Source organism: Coenobita brevimanus, chromosome 109 (assembly GCF_032717465.1).
Source record: "Coenobita brevimanus isolate Jiangsu-jjx chromosome 109, ASM3271746v2, whole genome shotgun sequence".
In the NCBI taxonomy this organism is placed as follows: Eukaryota; Metazoa; Arthropoda; class Malacostraca; order Decapoda; family Coenobitidae; genus Coenobita; species Coenobita brevimanus.
Window position 1 is genome coordinate 13,385,068 of NC_137062.1, and position 17,500 is coordinate 13,402,567.

Below are 17,500 nucleotides of genomic sequence, written 5' to 3' on the forward strand. Positions count from 1 at the left end.
TTTATTAAATCATTTTGTTCTAGTATGGAAAGGAGTTAATTAAGGCTTAGTATCAGTCCACACAGGATGGCGGCCAATAATGCACCAAGGCAAGATAATAATAGATGTTCACCTTACTTATCAGGTCACGTGGGTTTTGAAATACCTCCTTACTCCTCACAGTTATCAGACTGAAGCGGTTCTTTTGAGTTCTTCCACATCCACCTCTCCCCCCCGCTTCCCCTGCCTTCATAAGCGCAGGTGAAGGAGTGTGTAAAGGCAAACCATTATCTCAGCTCACACCCACTCTCAAACGCACTAGGTGTATATGCAGAACCATTGCCCTGTTTGGTCATTCCGCCCGCCCTCACCTCACCCTCACACTCACTCAACCAATGTATATTTTTACGCCTTAAGCAATGCCATTCACGTTTCCACACAATCTCTCGGCCCTTACACTGCTCAAGGTAATGATCCAGACATTCTTGTATGTTCACAATTATTTTGTACATCGTGACAGGCTACCAGATTTCGTGCGAGTGAGACGTTTTGAAAAAAAAAAAAAAAGTCTAGATAACAGGGGTGAATGCAGAAGAAGGAGAGTACAGTGAAACAGGACTTAAAAAGTTATCATATACAAGAGTCGCTGACTGGACAGAGTTTTTTAAAGTGAGGGACCTTGACGATCAAAGACTGAGTTAGCAGCAAGGTATGGAAAGGGGAAGAAAAGATGGCTGAAAATGAAAAGTGAGGAAAGAAAGAGGTAAGAGGAAGGTAGACAAGGAGGGAGGGAGGAAGAAGTTCGTGACAGAGGGAGGGAGAAGACAGAGTGAGGGAAGAGGAATGTAGACAAAGAGGGAGAAAGGATGAAGGAATTGTAGGAGAGAAAAGAAGGGAAGAAAAAGAAGTCGTTCATTTTTTCGATACAGTGATGTATTTAAGTATATGCAGATACAGTTAGATAATTTTATTCAACGTGGGAGATCCCATTAGCAGCCGAAGTGTTAATGAAGGCCATATTTACCCCAGCGCACACTTCCAAAGTCTCACCTGAGCTGGATAAAACTATCTGGTGCTAGGAAGAAATTTTAAAGAATTGTGCCCGGGTGGGCGTTAAAGAAGGACGAAAAGAAAAGAGCGAAGAGAAATAAAATCGCAAAGGCAGTGTCAAAAAGCAGAACACGTGACGGAACGAAGATGATACTTTCTCATGACTGGGACAACTCTGGTGTTACAGTTCACTTAACTCTAAATAATTTTATACAATGAGTCATAAGATCCTAAGAGTTAGTGCCACTCTCAAATTCCTTATGGAGGGGTCAGTTCTAAGATTTGTTTCAACTAATGCCAAACAATTTTACGCTGGTGATTTTGAGTCATAGGAGTCTCATAGTTAAGAGAATTACTATTATGTCTCACAAAATCGGAACAGGTATATCAATGTACTGTATAGCAGCTAACGCCAGACGATTTTATTCAGCTGTGAGTGAGTCACAGGGGACTCCAGATTATTACCGCAACAAACCCTATCAAGGTCGGTAAACTCTGGTAAGTTTTTGCAGCTTAGGCTACATTAAACAGTTTTATTTAGCCTGTAGAGATTTATAACTTAATTTCTTCGTCATACACAAACAACAGGCCCGGTCATAAAACAGCTACGCTAGGGGAAGGTGAAAAAATGTTAATCCTTTCACTGACAAAGTCTCACCCCCCCAAAAAAAAAAAAAAAAAAAAAAATCCCTTGATGGCAGCCTACATTAAGTCCTTGCATGTACTCACAATAGCAATTAAAGTGTTACTTGACATACTTTTATAAGCTTTCCAAGGGTTTCACTTTATTAAACCAAATTATAAGTCTCACCCTCAATAACTGACACATTTACACCAGTCACAGCAGTCACAACATAGGATAAAGAAATTCATGTACAGTACAAGCAATATTATATAATGGTAACGTTACACACAAGCACTACACACAACACCTCCACATTACCACCAACACTACACACAACACCTCCACATTACCACCAACACTACACACAACACCTCCACATTACCACCAACACTACACACAACACCTCCACATTACCACCAACACTACACACAACACCTCCACATTACCACCAACACTACACACAACACCTCCACATTACCACCAACACTACACACAACACCTCCACATTACCACCAACACTACACACAACACCTCCACATTACCACCAACACTACACACAACACCTCCACATTACCACCAACACTACACACAACACCTCCACATTACCACCAACACTACACACAACACCTCCACATTACCACCAACACTACACACAACACCTCCACATTACCACCAACACTACACACAACACCTCCACATTACCACCAACACTACACACAACACCTCCACATTACCACCAACACTACACACAACACCTCCACATTACCACCAACACTACACACAACACCTCCACGTTACCACCAACACTACACACAACACCTCCACGTTACCACCAACACTACACACAACACCTCCACGTTACCACCAACACTACACACAACACCTCCACGTTACCACCAACACTACACACAACACCTCCACGTTACCACCAACACTACACACAACACCTCCACGTTACCACCAACACTACACACAACACCTCCACGTTACCACCAACACTACACACAACACCTCCACGTTACCACCAACACTACACACAACACCACCACGTTACCACCAACACTACACACAACACCTTCACGTTACCAAAAACACTACTGTACACACAATACCACCACGTTACCACCAAGACTACACACAACACCTCCACGTTACCACCAACACTACACACAACACCTCCACGTTACCACCAACACAACACACAACACCACCTTACCACCAACACTACACACAACACCTCCACGTTACCATTACCATAACACACAACACCTCCACGTTACCACCAACACTACACACAACACCTCCACGTTACCACCAACACTACACACAACACCACGTTACCACCAACACTACACACAACACCTCCACGTTACCATTACCATAACACACAACACCTCAACGTTACCACCAACACTACACACAACACCTCCACGTTACCACCAACACTACACACAACACCTCCACGTTACCACCAACACTACACACAACACCTTCACGTTACCACCAACACTACACACAACACCTCCACGTTACCACCAACACTACACACAACACCTTCACGTTACCACCAACACTACACACAACACCTCCACGTTACTACCAACACTATACACAACATCACGTTACCACCAACACTACACACAACACCTCCACGTTACTACCAACACTACACACAACACCTCCACGTTACCACCAACACTACACACAACACCTCCACGTTACCACCAACACTACACACAACACCTCCACGTTACCACCAACACTACACACAACACCTCCACGTTACCACCAACACTACACACAACACCTTCACGTTACCACCAACACTACACACAACACCTTCACTTTGCTGGACGCTCTGGCAACAAGCACAAAAAACTGTAGGTATGCAGCCAAAGTGAATAACCAGAATTAAAAAGTGAATTGGTGGAAGGCGTGAGAGAGAGAGCGAGGCACCGGCAAACAGCCTCCTTGATGCAGTTGGCATTTTTATTGCTGGGTGTAGAGGTATGGAGACAGTAACCAGATAGTGAGTGCAACACAGCACGACCATCAGTTAACAGCCTGTTTTACTTGATAGTTTGCACTTGAACTGATAAGGAATGTTGAAAAGATTCAGTGGAATATACTGGAGCATTAGACCATCTTGTGTTGTTATATCCGTTTAAAAAGTACACATATGCGTTGCCCCTACCTTATCTTACCTGTAATTATGGAATTATTCATAATTTTCAGAAGTCCAATTCTTCTGCATATCCAAGTATCCGATTCAAGGCATTAACAGTATAACGAAAGTCTATATGCGAGGTCTAGCAGTCCTCCAACGGGCAAGATATGGCTTACACACTGATAAGTGTGATAATTAGACCATGAGTGTGGTAACAATCGTGTTTGTAATGGTATTTTCTGGAATTTTGGTGGTAGCCTACAGTGGTGGAGTTTTTTTTTATAACTGGAACAGTGAAGATGGTGGTTGTGGTGGTGGTGCTGATGTGTGATGGTGGTGGTCGGTGAGGTACTGAATAAGAGATGTTGGTGATGTTGGTGGTGATATTAGATAAGCGATGGTATTGCGGATGATGGTAGTGGTGGTAGTGGTAGTATTACCTGAGCACTGGTGGTAGTGGTGGTGGAGCAGTGGATGAGAAAATGGTGGTGGTAGTTTAATTATTTTTGATGAATATACGTAGTGGAGGTGGCATTGTTGAGTTTGAGGAGATGGTGTAAACAATGAGGCAATGTAAGAAAGAACTGTGGAGATGGTAGCAAGTGGTATGACTATTGATTTTCTTTTCAGAATAGAAGACAAGAAGAGAGACAAGAAGACATACAAATAGCCAGTCAAAGGTAGATAGATAATACATGCCTGAAAGGTGTGGTTGTGGTGGAGGTGAGATACCAGCACACCAGCCACCCTCATGAACCTACTGTAAAATATATTAAAATGTCTTTGAAGTAGGTGATAGATTTACAACATGAGATTTAGATAGACAGACAGATAGATAGACCAAGAGAGAGAGAGAGAGAGAGAGAGAGAGAGAGAGAGAGATACATGTATAAGCGATGCGTGTGGTGGCTCTGAGGGTGGTATATGAACACAACCGTGGTCTTCCCCACCACACTACACAAAGATATATGATGGTGTCTTTGGACACTGCTGAATTTAGAACTAGCTAGCTAACTACGTAGATAGATAGACAGATGGATAGATAGATAGATAGGAAGATGAACAGAAAGGTACATACAGGCAGATACACAGATAAATAGATGTGTGTCGCTGTTAAGTTAGTATAAAAACACAAGCCATGACTCCCTCATCGCACAAGGGTAAGATTTATGGCAGTGGCTTTGAGCACCACACTGGCTATAGAACAAGACCGATAGATCGATAGATAGATAGACTGACAGACATACAGATAGAGAGACAGCTACATAGACACATAGATGAAAGCATAGACAGACAGACAGACAGATAGACAGATGTATGGTATATTTGCAGTTGAGGTGCTGTAAGAGCAGCAGAATGGCCTGCCTCCTCACACTGGGTAAGATTTATGGCAGGGGCTTTGGACTCTACGATGGATCTTGCCACCACAATATTTACGTTGGGTCGCGAGAGGCATCCTGATGCTGTTGAGCAGGACAGGTGTGTGTGTGTGTGTGTGTGTGTGTGTGTGTGTGTGTGTGTGTGTGTGTTGTTAAATCGCTTTGAATGGAACGATATGTTAGTTTCCACGCTCTGCTTGCGTCACTATCCATTAAATGTTTATTTAATGCTGAGAGAAAGAGAGAGAGAGAGAGAGAGAAAGAGAGAGAGAGAGACAGACAGACAGAGATTCAAAATTTACATTAAACAAGCATGATTAGATATATTGTTCTATATAATCATGCGTTCTCTAAAATTTAAGAAAGAACACGGCTGTCATGATGCTAACCTGGATCTCTGAATAACATATTTTAAAAAGTCAGGTCTGTGCATCATTAACTCAATGAAACCTACACATGTAAAATCTTTCACTCTTCCCATAGATAAAAATTCCCCTAAAACCACTTGCGTTCTTTCTCTTTTGTTCAACTTCACCCCTCCACTCCCTCTCTCTCTCTCTCTCTCTCTCTCTCTCTTTGCCCCGTCCCATCCCCCCGCCTTATCATCCCGTCTCCACCTCTCTCGCCTTCCACGTCCCCATCCACCCTCCTCCTTCAGTCTATTCTCTGCCTTCAGCCCACTTCAGCTCACTCGTTCATCGGTCAGCTATCCTGCTGCCCTACGTTTCCTGTTCCTGTCTCCCCCCACTCTCCTGCCGTCATCGTTCCGTTCTCCCTGTCTGGCATTTTCCACTAATATAGTCTTCCCTGTGGCAGCAAAGAGTGGGAGGAAGGATGAGGCGAAGTGGACAGGCTACAGACTTTAATTAAATAAATTAATAGATAAAGACAGTTTATACCAACAAAATATTTATTCTGTACCTAATATCTATTAGGACTGGACACCCCGCTGAGGGAAGGTGAGTGACAGCCAAAACCAACCTCTCCCCAAGTTGGCCATGTACGAATTAGGAAGGGTGTCAGTGGTGTCAGTTTGTACGTATGTTAGTGTGTGTAGTATATGGGTATGATTCAACAGATTGATGACTTGATACTGGAAATGATACTGTGTGAAAGACTGGCATGGGGGATAAGGAAGGATAATATCTTGGGAAGGACACACCTGGGTAATGAAACTAACAGATGCATATGACAAGACCATCACTATCTTTTTAGCTTGGCAGTCGACAGAATAGTTGTAGTAGACTACACACACACGCACACGCACACACACACACACACACACACACACACACACACACACACACACACACACACACACACACACACACACACACACAGGGGGGCACAGACAGACAGACGGACAAACAGAGATCCTCTAGAAAATACTATAACGTTATCTAATGTGTTGCGTGAACAGCTCAGTCTGCTGATGTGGGCGTGGGTGTGGCAGTGGGAGTAGGAAATGAATAAATGTTGCAGGTAGCTCATTGACAACGCTGACAGGCCCGGCTCCGCAACACACGACAACTCCTGGGGCGGTAAGGAATAGCACCGTTATAATTATGTAGGCATCATCTCTCTCTCTCTCTCTCTCTCTCTCTCTCTCTCTCTCTCTCTCTCTCTCTCTCTCTCCCTCTCTCTCTCTCTCTCTCTCAATTAAACAAAATATTTAGCGTAGCCCTGTCTTCTTCCAGTGCGAAGTCAATTATACTCTCTGCTTCTGCGATCATCACCTCACTTCCGAAACCACCATGCACTCTAGAAAACACACCCCTCTCCCTGCCCTCATGGCCATTCAGGTCTCCTCCAGTGAAAACTTTTTCTCCTTCTGGACCCCTACCAGTACTTCATCCAGATGCCTCCTGAACTCCTCCTTTTCTCCCTCACTACACCCGACCTGTGGTGCAAAGGCACAAACCACATTTAGCACCAAGCCGCCATGTTCCACTTTCACACTCATTATCCGATCACTTTTCCTTCCCACACCCACCAGCTCCTTCCAATTCTTATCCAAGTTTATTCCAACATCGTTTCTTCCTTGTGTTTTTGCTTCTCTGTAGGTGAGCTTACACCCTGCGCCGATGTCACGTACCCTGCTTCCTTCCCACCATGTTTCTTGTCAGGTACCCTGTTTCCTTTCCACCTTGTTTCTTGCACACACAGTACTTCCACTTTTCTTCTGTCCATCATGTCAGCCAGCTTCCTACCTCTACCAGTCATGTTCCCCACATTCAGCGTCCCTACCCTCAGAGCTCGCTTCTTCAGCTTCTTCTGGTGGCTCTACATTGTGTGAAAAGCCTAATGGTTTTCTTCAACACAGGAAAATACTTACAATGTTGGTGGTATCCATATAACGAAATAACGGGGAGATGTGGAGTCTATTATGGGGTCCCTATTAACTGGATGGGGAAAGGCAAATGTGCAGTCCATCCAGGAACCAAACTAACACTTCCCCCCGCTTGGCTGTGGCAAGGTGCTATAGGTGGCAAGGGAATATAGGTTCACTGCACGGGAAGGCCATGCAGGGGTGGTTGTTTGCCAGCGGTTGATGGGTCTACTCTGTCAGACACACTGGGATGGCCCAACAACAACAACTACAATCATCATCTGTGATAATGATGATGATGATAGTGATGATCCGGGTAATTATGGTAATGACGAAGATGATGGTGAGTAGGAACCCGTCAGTCTCAAATCATGAAGACGGTCACCTGCATGATGGACACAAGGACAATTTGATTTCTGTACACAACGTTGTCTCTCTGGCTGTCTCAGAAAGTTACCTGTTTAGAATGTTATACCCACAAACAGGGTTGTCAAATAGGTTACTTCGTGCACAAGTTACCCTGTGCATGAACGGACTTGGTGCATGTGACCCTATAGTAAAGTACCATATACCATATCCCCATATATACAGTAGTTATATGACAGTTGTAGTGGTAGAGCAACCCGTCAGTGTCTGTCCGAGCAAACCCATCAACAGCAGGAATTCAGTCGCTCCTACAGGGCCATCTCGTGATGGCAACCGATGTTATTATCGCCCACCTTTGGAAAGCAGAGAAATAATGTTTTTTGCCTGCCTGAGTGTGTGTGTGTGTGTGTGTGTGTGTGTGTGTGTGTGTGTGTGTGTGTGTGTGTGTGTGTGTGTGTGTGTGTGTGTGTGTGTCTGTGAGTGTGTTCCCATTATATCTCATGAACGGCTTGAGCTATCAACATGAAACCTTCAGGGTTTCAAGATATGAACAATATCTTGGACGAGTTCGAAAATGGGTTCTCGGGGTCAAGGTCAAGGTCACCAAAATGACTGCCAATGGTCAACTAGTTTTTATTGCACGTCTTTAGCACCATTATATTTCTTGAACAGCTTGAGCTATCAACATGAAACCTTCAGGGTATCAAGATATGGACAAAATCTTGGACGGAATCGAGAATGGGCACTGACGGTCAAGGCCAATGTCACCAAAATGGCTGCCAAATGTCAAGTAGTTTTTGTCGCCCTCCTTTAGCACCATTATATCTAATGTCCGATATAACCACAGAACCACAAATCTCACCCTCTACTGATATATCTCCATTTTGTTTTCCCGGTTACCATCTCCTTACAAACTTTCGAAACAAGGGCGGCACCTGTTGTTAAATCAAATCCCAATATGCAGTTGATACTATTTTAAACTTCACTTCATCCAGTTTTGATTACTCATTATATAAATTAAATTGCCAAAACATTACCAAATATATCTGTGTAGTTTATCGTTCCCCCAATGCTTCTTCGGAACCCAGTGTATTTGATTCCATATCCACTCATTTGAGTAACCTTGACCTTGCCCTTGGCAATGAAATTACCATTTTGGGTGATTTTAACATACACAATGTTGAATGGTTATTGCATTCTGCCCGGACTGACGACGCTGGTCTAGAATGCGAGCTGTTTGCGGAATCGTTTAATCTCACCCAGTTGGTAAAGCAACCAACCAGAATACCTGATAATCCTGACCATAATGCCCATCTCTTGGATTTATTCTTGACAAATAATCCAGATCAATACAGGATAGAGGTACTGTCACCACTTGGATCCTCTGACCACAATCTCATCAAAGCCTCATTAGTTAACCCTCCTACACCTCCCCATTCCGAACCTGTCAGGGTGACCCGATGGCACTTTGACAGGGCAGACTGGGGTGGATTTAGAAATTATCTTGCTGATGTTCCATGGCAGTCTTTCTTCCCTAGTGATCCCAATTCTACCAAGTCCCACATTTGTGACTTAATACTAGCTGGTATGGATTTATTCATACCAAGTCAACAATTCACTAAAAGATCAAACTCTCCAAAATGGTTTGATGGCAATTGTGCCAGAGCAACAGCCCAAAAGTCATTAGCATATAACTCTTACTTAAAATAAAAAACACCTGAATCACTCTCCCAATTTATAATTGCTAGAAATCATGCAAAAGCTGTATTAAATCTATCTAAATCAAACTTTCTTCAAAAGCAAGCATCAAAACTACTTAACAACCCTAATGACAATAAAATATTCTGGTCAACTCTTAATTCTTTCAATAATAACTTTAACAAATCATCTTCCATTCCCCCAATAAAATCTTCAGATGGCAATATTACAAATGACCCACGTGGGAAAGCAGATATCTTTGCTAGTACCTTTGCAAGAAACTCTACCATAGATGATACCAGCCAGAACGTCTCAGTACTGGAACTTGATTCTCCCGAAATTGCCCCACTTAAAATACAGACAAGATTTGTAAAATCCATCCTAGACAATTTACCTACCAACAAAGCTCCAGGTCCAGATGGAATTCCGCCAATTGTTTTGAAAAAGTGTTCCCCTGAACTTGCCTCTGTCCTAGCTAAATTATTCAGACTATGCATACGTACTTCTTTATTCCCAAATTCATGGAAAGAAGCCAATATCCACCCAGTTCCGAAGAAAGGAAGTTCGTCTGACCCCTCCAATTACAGACCAATAGCTATCACATCTTCTCTTGGTAAGGTATTTGAAACTTTAATTAATAAGCATATTGTTAAACATCTTGAATCCAACAATTTAATTAATGATAGACAATACGGTTTTCGCCACGAAAGATCCACCATTGACACACTCAATCTCTTAACTCATACCATCCATCAATCAATTGATCTTTTTGGAGAAACTCATGCAGTAGCTCTTGATATCTCTAAAGCTTTCGACAGAGTATGGCACCGTTCCCTGCTGTCCAAACTCCCTTGCTATGGACTAACGTCTTTTGTTCCTTTGATTTCTTCTTATCTTAGTGACAGGAAAATAAGAGTAAAAGTAGATGATGTATATTCGAATTTCCACTCAATTAACGCCGGCGTGCCGCAGGGATCAGTTCTGGCGCCAACCCTATTTCTGGTTCATATTAATGATCTCTTATCTGTCACTCACAATCCCATTCACTCATATGCAGATGACTCAACACTACATAGTTCATTCACACTCAGACATCCATTTACAAAGTCTAATATCTCTACCTCTCAACTCAGTACAGCCATCTCCATAAATCAAGATCTATCTACAATCAGTGAATGGGGACAAAACAACCTTGTCTCTTTTAATGCTAGTAAAACTAAATATATACAGTTTACTAATAGACAGATATTGCCAGATTCGTACATTACCTTCAGTGCTACTAATATTCCCATCTCCAAAAGTATTGAAATTCTTGGTGTCTCACTTAACAGTGCCCTCAGCTGGACCTCTCATGTCAGATCACTTGCTAAAACCGCCTCAAAGAAACTTGGATTATTGTACAGAGTCCGTAACTTCTTCGCCGATGAGCAGTTAGCTATAATTTATAAGAGTCATGTGCGCTCTCAGCTTGAATATTGCTCACCCTTGTGGGATGGTTGTGGAGAGGTTGCATTAAGACAACTAGACAAAATTCAGAATAAAGCTGTTAGAGTCATTAACAATCCTGCCATTACATATAAACTACCTCCCCTGCAAGTAAGAAGGAATGTTGCCTCCCTTGCATTATTTTACAGATATTTTTTTGGCAAATGCTCAGACGAAGTTGCGTCCATGGTGCCACCTCTCCATGCCTTCCCTCGTGCTACACGGGCATCTGGTAGCGCTCATGACTGGAATGTCACTCAACCATATTGCAGAACTTCTGCCTATCAGAATTCTTTCATTCCCCGAACTGCATCTCTCTGGAACTCGCTTCCCCAGAGTTGTTTTCCTCCAAATTTCAACCTACAACTGTTCAAGTCTAACTGTTACAGATATTTTATGAACAGAGGACACCAGTAATCTGGTGTATGGATTATTTTTTTTTCTCCATTTGTTTTTCCTTCCTCCGTTCTGTTATTTAAAAAAAAAAAAAAAAAAAATGAACGGCTTGAACATGAAACCTTCAGGATCTCAAGATACGGCCTAAAACTTGGACTTGGCCAACAGCATATTCTGACTGGCGATTAGCATTCGGCTCCCTAATGCTTATCTTTCATTTTGCGTTTAAAAGCACCTCGTTACAGCAAGACGTTGTGATATGACATCCACATATCTCGCCAGGTGACGCCGAATTCAGTACTTTCAGGCAAGGTTGACTTCTTCCTTTTCATTAACCATGAGTTCCTCTCTCTCTCTCTCTCTCTCTCTCTCTCTCTCTCTCTCTCTCTCTCTCTCTCTCTCTCACGTATACACACACACACACACACACACACGTAAAGTTGACTTCTGTCTCTTTCCAGTTGACACAAACTTCTTTTCCACTCACATAGACTTGTCTTTCACTGCAATTGACATCGAATTCCTCTTTAAAGGTGACATTGACTGTTTCTTAGGAGGCTGCATTGTCTTCTGGTCGCTGATCATATCGACCTCTCTTTGCAGGTGATGTTGAGTTCTCTCTGCAATTACAGCATCATAGACTTCTTCCTGCAGGTGACTTCGACTTCTCTCTGCAGGTGACATCTCATTTTCTCGGAATGGGAAGTCGACTTTTCTCTGCCTTCTCTCTACGTGTGACACCACCTTTTCTCTGCAGGTGACGCCGAGTGCTCTCTGCAGGTGACGCCGACAACTCTCCTCAGGTGACGCCGACTACTCTCTGCAGGTGACGCCGACTACTCTCTGCAGGTGACGCCAACTACTCTCTGCAGGTGACGGCGACTACTCTCTGCAGGTAAAGGTGACTACTCTTTGCAGGTAACTCTTACCACTCAGCGGAGGAAACGTCAACTTCTCTTTGCAGAGATCACTCTAATCACTATCATCACTATTGTCATGATCACTACTGGTATTATTCTTCCTACCACTACTAGGAGTGACGGGGAGGGACAGGTTGACGAATGAAGAAGTGAAAGAACGTTGTGGGGTGGATGTGGATGTGATTGAGAAGATTAGGAGAAATACACTGAGGTGGTTTGGACATGTGGAGAGAATGGAGAATGAAAGACTGACTAAGAGGGTGTATGTAGGTGAGGAGGTGAAGGGAGGGAGAGGGAGGGATAGACCGAGGATGAGGTGGAGGGATGGAGTTGAGAGGTATATGAGGGAGGGAGGGTGAGTTGGGGGGAGGGTAGTCAAATGGTGGGTGACAGAGCGACTTGGAGGCGTTTTGTCTGCGGCCACCCTTTGCCGGACTAGGGCGCCGGGCCATAGATAGATATATAGGCTACTAGGCTACTACTTCAACTACTACTACTACTACTACAACAATTATTATTATTATTATTATTATTATTATTATTATTATTATTATTATTATTATTATTAAATTGTTGTTGTTGTTGTTGCTGTTAATTTAGTGGTAACATATTCATAGCAGTATTTTCCATGACACATTTTCTTCATTGTTGGATTTTTGGCAGAGATTCATGGCTTTCGGGCGGTTTTTAGGTGCATAGTTGATGTGTATCCGGGCGGTGTTTAGTTCCATTTTCTGGCGGGTGGTAGTTAGTCTGCCAAAGCTATATAAGGCCTGGCCGAAGCTTCCACGAGCAGTTCGGGTGGAGCAGCAGCCAGAGCAACATGTCCTTCCCAGCCTGCCAGGCCCACCACAGGCACCCACACATCCTCCACACCCCCCACTACAACTTCCCCACCCACCACCACCTCGGGGAAGGTCAAGTGGTACAGCTTCAGGCCAGGTTATGCCATCGGCTTCTCTCTACAATGGACGTCAACTACTCTCTGCGGATGACGTCGGGTTCTCACTTCATATATCGTCGGTTCTCTCTGAAGGTGACGTCCACTTCTGTCTGCAGGAAACGTCACCTTCTCTCTAAACGACACGTCGACATCTCTTTGCACGTGACGTCGGCTTCTCTCCTGGTGGCGCCGGCATCATTTACAAGTAACACAAACTCCTCTAAGCAGGTAACGTTAACAGATGTCAAGAGGCGGTGTGACCTTCTTCCTGCAAGGAATGTCCACTTCTTTCTGCAGGTGACGCTGATTTCTCTATGCATGTGATTTCCACTTCATGCAGTAGTGCAGTTTGGCTCTCTCTACACGTGACGTCAGCCGGTTTGTATACGAGACTGGAAATTCTATTTGCTGTTCACCTCGACATATCACGGCAGGTGACATCGACGTCAACATTATCAGGTAATGTTTCCTTCCATCTTTCCGTTACCGTTAAATCTCTCTCTCTCTCTCTCTCTCTCTGTGGGGGGGTGCGTGCGTGTGTGTGTGTGTGTGGTGTGTGTGTGTGTGTGTGTGTGTGTGTGTGTGTGTGTGTGTGTGTGTGTCTTTATCTATATATCTTTCACTATGTCAAGTTGTCTCTCTTTTCAGGTCACTTCAACTCACTTTCCTTGTAGGCGTCATTGATCCTGACGGCAACTCACACTTCTTTGAAGGTGGTGTCACTTCTTCCTGCTCGGAACATTGACTTCTTTTTGTAGGTGACGCTGATTTCTCTGTGCAACTGATGTCCACTTCAGTCCGTAGTGAAAGTCGACTCTATCAACAAGTGACGTCGGCCTCTTTTGGCGGGAGACGGCAACTTCTATTTGCAGGTGACCTCGACGTATCACGGCAGGCGACCCCGACGTAATAATTCCAGGTAAAGTTGAAGAGGATCCAGGTAAGGCTGCCTTCTTTCTTTTCTTTAACGTTGGCTGTCTCTCACTCTCTCTCTCTCTCTCTCTCTCTCGCTTTCTCTCTCTCTCTCTCTCTCTCTCTCTCTCTCTCTCTCTCTCTCTCAATATCGAGTTTTGTTTCTTTGCAGATGACATGATCTTTACCGCTTACATCGACTCTTCCATTCAAGTGATGGGAAATTCTTGTCTTCATTTTCCAAAGTCTAAATTTGCTGAGGTGGCATCACATTCTAATCGCAGATGTAATCAGCTTCTCTGTGCATGTGATGTCGAGTACTTTCTGCAAGTGACGTAGATTTCTCTCTGCTGGTCTCTGATGATATCAACAGCACTTTCTATGTGATGTTCAGTTCTGTCTGCAAATTCAGCATCATACACTTCTTCCTGCAGGTGACTTCGACTTCTCTCTGCAGGTGACATCTCATTTTATCGGAATGGAAAGTCGACTTTTGTCTACCTTCTCCCTACAAGTGACACTGCCTTATCTCTACAGGTGACACTGTCTACTCTCTGCAGGGTGACGCTGACTACTCTCTGGAGGTGACGCCGACTACTCTCCGCAGGTGACGCTGACTACTCTCTGCGAAAATCCAAACCTCAGGAAGGTTGGAAAGTCCTTGGTGGAGGCGGTGAGAGTGGAGTGTACTATCAGAAGAGGGAGTAAGGGGCCAGAAGCTGCCTCTGTCACCGGCCCTTCTGGCAGCCAAGTGGAGGGATCTACCCCCGCCCCAGATCGACGCAAACATCCACGTTGATGTGCAGCTGATGAGGATAATACCACCCAGGACCGCAAAATTGTATGCAGACAATATGCGATTGCAGTTGTACAAGAAGACCGGACAGCCCTCTCCATATTAATCCCTGTGCTGCTCCACCATAACTAACTGCCTCGTTTTCCATCCTTGAAGAGGCAGTCAATGTTGTCATCCCGGCTCTGCCGCCTCCTCTGCCCTCTCCACCACCACCTCTGCCACAAGATGACCAGCACCCCCTTGCCCTATCACCACTGGAATAATCGAGATTGAAGAGTGTCCTGCCTCTCCTCTAGCTTCACAATCACCTGCTGCTTCACCATCACGAAAGAAGACAAAGAAGAAGAAACCAGTACCTGCCAGCACCTCTTCATTGCCACCAACACCAGAACAGCGCCAACAAGACCCTGCCGACGCCTTGCACCACATCTCCACCATGATACCACCAATGGACACCAAGACCAGTGCTTACATCTTTTCCCTCACCGACCACCAACTGGACGCCCTGCAAGACCACTACCTCTGCGACGACGAACTTCATTGCCTAGTAGACACAATCGTCCGTGTTTACTGGGATGAAGATGTGACTCCCTACAACGAATGTTGCATTCAAAAGGCAGCAAGCTCCTTCCCAAGTGAAGCAGCTATCCTACAGTATATTAGTCAGACTACTCCCACCTTTACCTCCGACATTCCGCCACTGACCTGGGCCCGATTCCCTCAAAGAACAGGAAACTAAAAACCACCACCAACAACAACTTCAATGAATCATTAGGAGTTGGAGGAGTAGAGAGAGGGCACGCGCTCCTCTGACCCTGGGTGAAAGAAGACTTCCGGGGTATAAGACCCAGAAGGTAGTAAGATATCAGAGGGAAGAAGAACCCAGGTGCTAGAAATCCCCCGGGGCAATAAGAACCAGGGATATAAAACCCAGGAAAAAAAGACCTCATGACAACTGCCAGGAAAAATATTCAGAGAATCTCTGTTACGTTCGTACAGCTGAGATAGGATCCAGTTACTGTATGTCCACCAGGTAATAACTGGTCTGTCTAGGCACAGCTGAGATAGGATCCAGTTACCGTATGTCCACCAGGTAATAACTGATCTGTCTAGGCACAACTGAGATAGGATCTAGTTATGTCCACCAGGTAATAACTGGTCTGTCTAGCCACAGCTGAGATAGGATCTAGTTATGTCCACCAGGTAATAACTGGTCTGTCTAAGCACAGCTGAGATAGGATCTAGTTATGTCCACCAGGTAATAACTGGTCTGTCTAGGCACAGCTGAGATAGGATCTAGTTATGTCCACCAGGTAATAACTGGTCTGTCTAGGCACAGCTGAGATAGGATCTAGTTATGTCCACCAGGTAATAACTGGTCTGTCTAGGCACACCTGAGATACGTTCTAGTTATGTCCACCAGGTAATAACTGGTCTGTCTAGGCACAGCTGAGATAGGATCTAGTTATGTCCACCAGGTAATAACTGGTCTGTCTAGGCACAGCTGAGATAGGATCTAGTTATGTCCACCAGGTAATAACTGGTCTGTCTAGGCACAGCTGAGATAGGATCTAGTTATGTCCACCAGGTAATAACTGGTCTGTCTAGGTACAGCTGAGATAGGATCTAGTTATGTCCACCAGGTAATAACTGGTCTGTCTAGGCACAGCTGAGATAGGATCTAGTTATATCCACCAGGTAATAACTGGTCTGTCTAGGCACAGCTGAGATAGGATCTAGTTATGTCCACCAGGTAATAACTGGTCTGTCTAGGCACAGCTGAGATAGGATCTAGTTATGTCCACCAGGCAATAACTGGTATGTCTAAAAACAGTTGAGGTAGCACCTAGTAATATATTTTCATTTATCAGGTAAGATCGCATCTCGTATTGGAGGTGACGCATACTTCAGTATATTTGGGTACTGTTAACATCTTTTATTTTACTAACGAATATCTCTCTCTCTCTCTCTCTCTCTCTCTCTCTCTCTCTCTCTCTCTCTCTCTCTCTCTCTCATTGCAAACTTGTGCTTTTTTGCAGGTGACATGATCTTTACCACTAACATCGACTCATCTTCCATTGCATGGAATGGCAAATTCTTTTCTGCAGCTGCAAAGTCCCTGTATTAAGAGGTGGCATCGTCTTCTAGCGGCAGATGACATCCACTTCTGTTCACAGGTGTCGTCGAGTTATTTCTACAAGTGACATCGACTTCTCCCTGTTGGTGACTCTGACAACTCTCCGCAGCAACAACTTCTCTCTACAGTTGACATCGGGTTCTTTCAACAAGGGACGTCAACTACACCCTCAGGATGACGTAGTGTTCACTTTTCATATATCGTTGTGTCTATCTGCAAGTGACATCGACTTCTACCTATACGTGACGTCTCCTTCTCTCGAGCCGCGAAGTCATCTCTCACTCTTGACTTCGACTTCCTTCAAAGTGACGCCAGTTT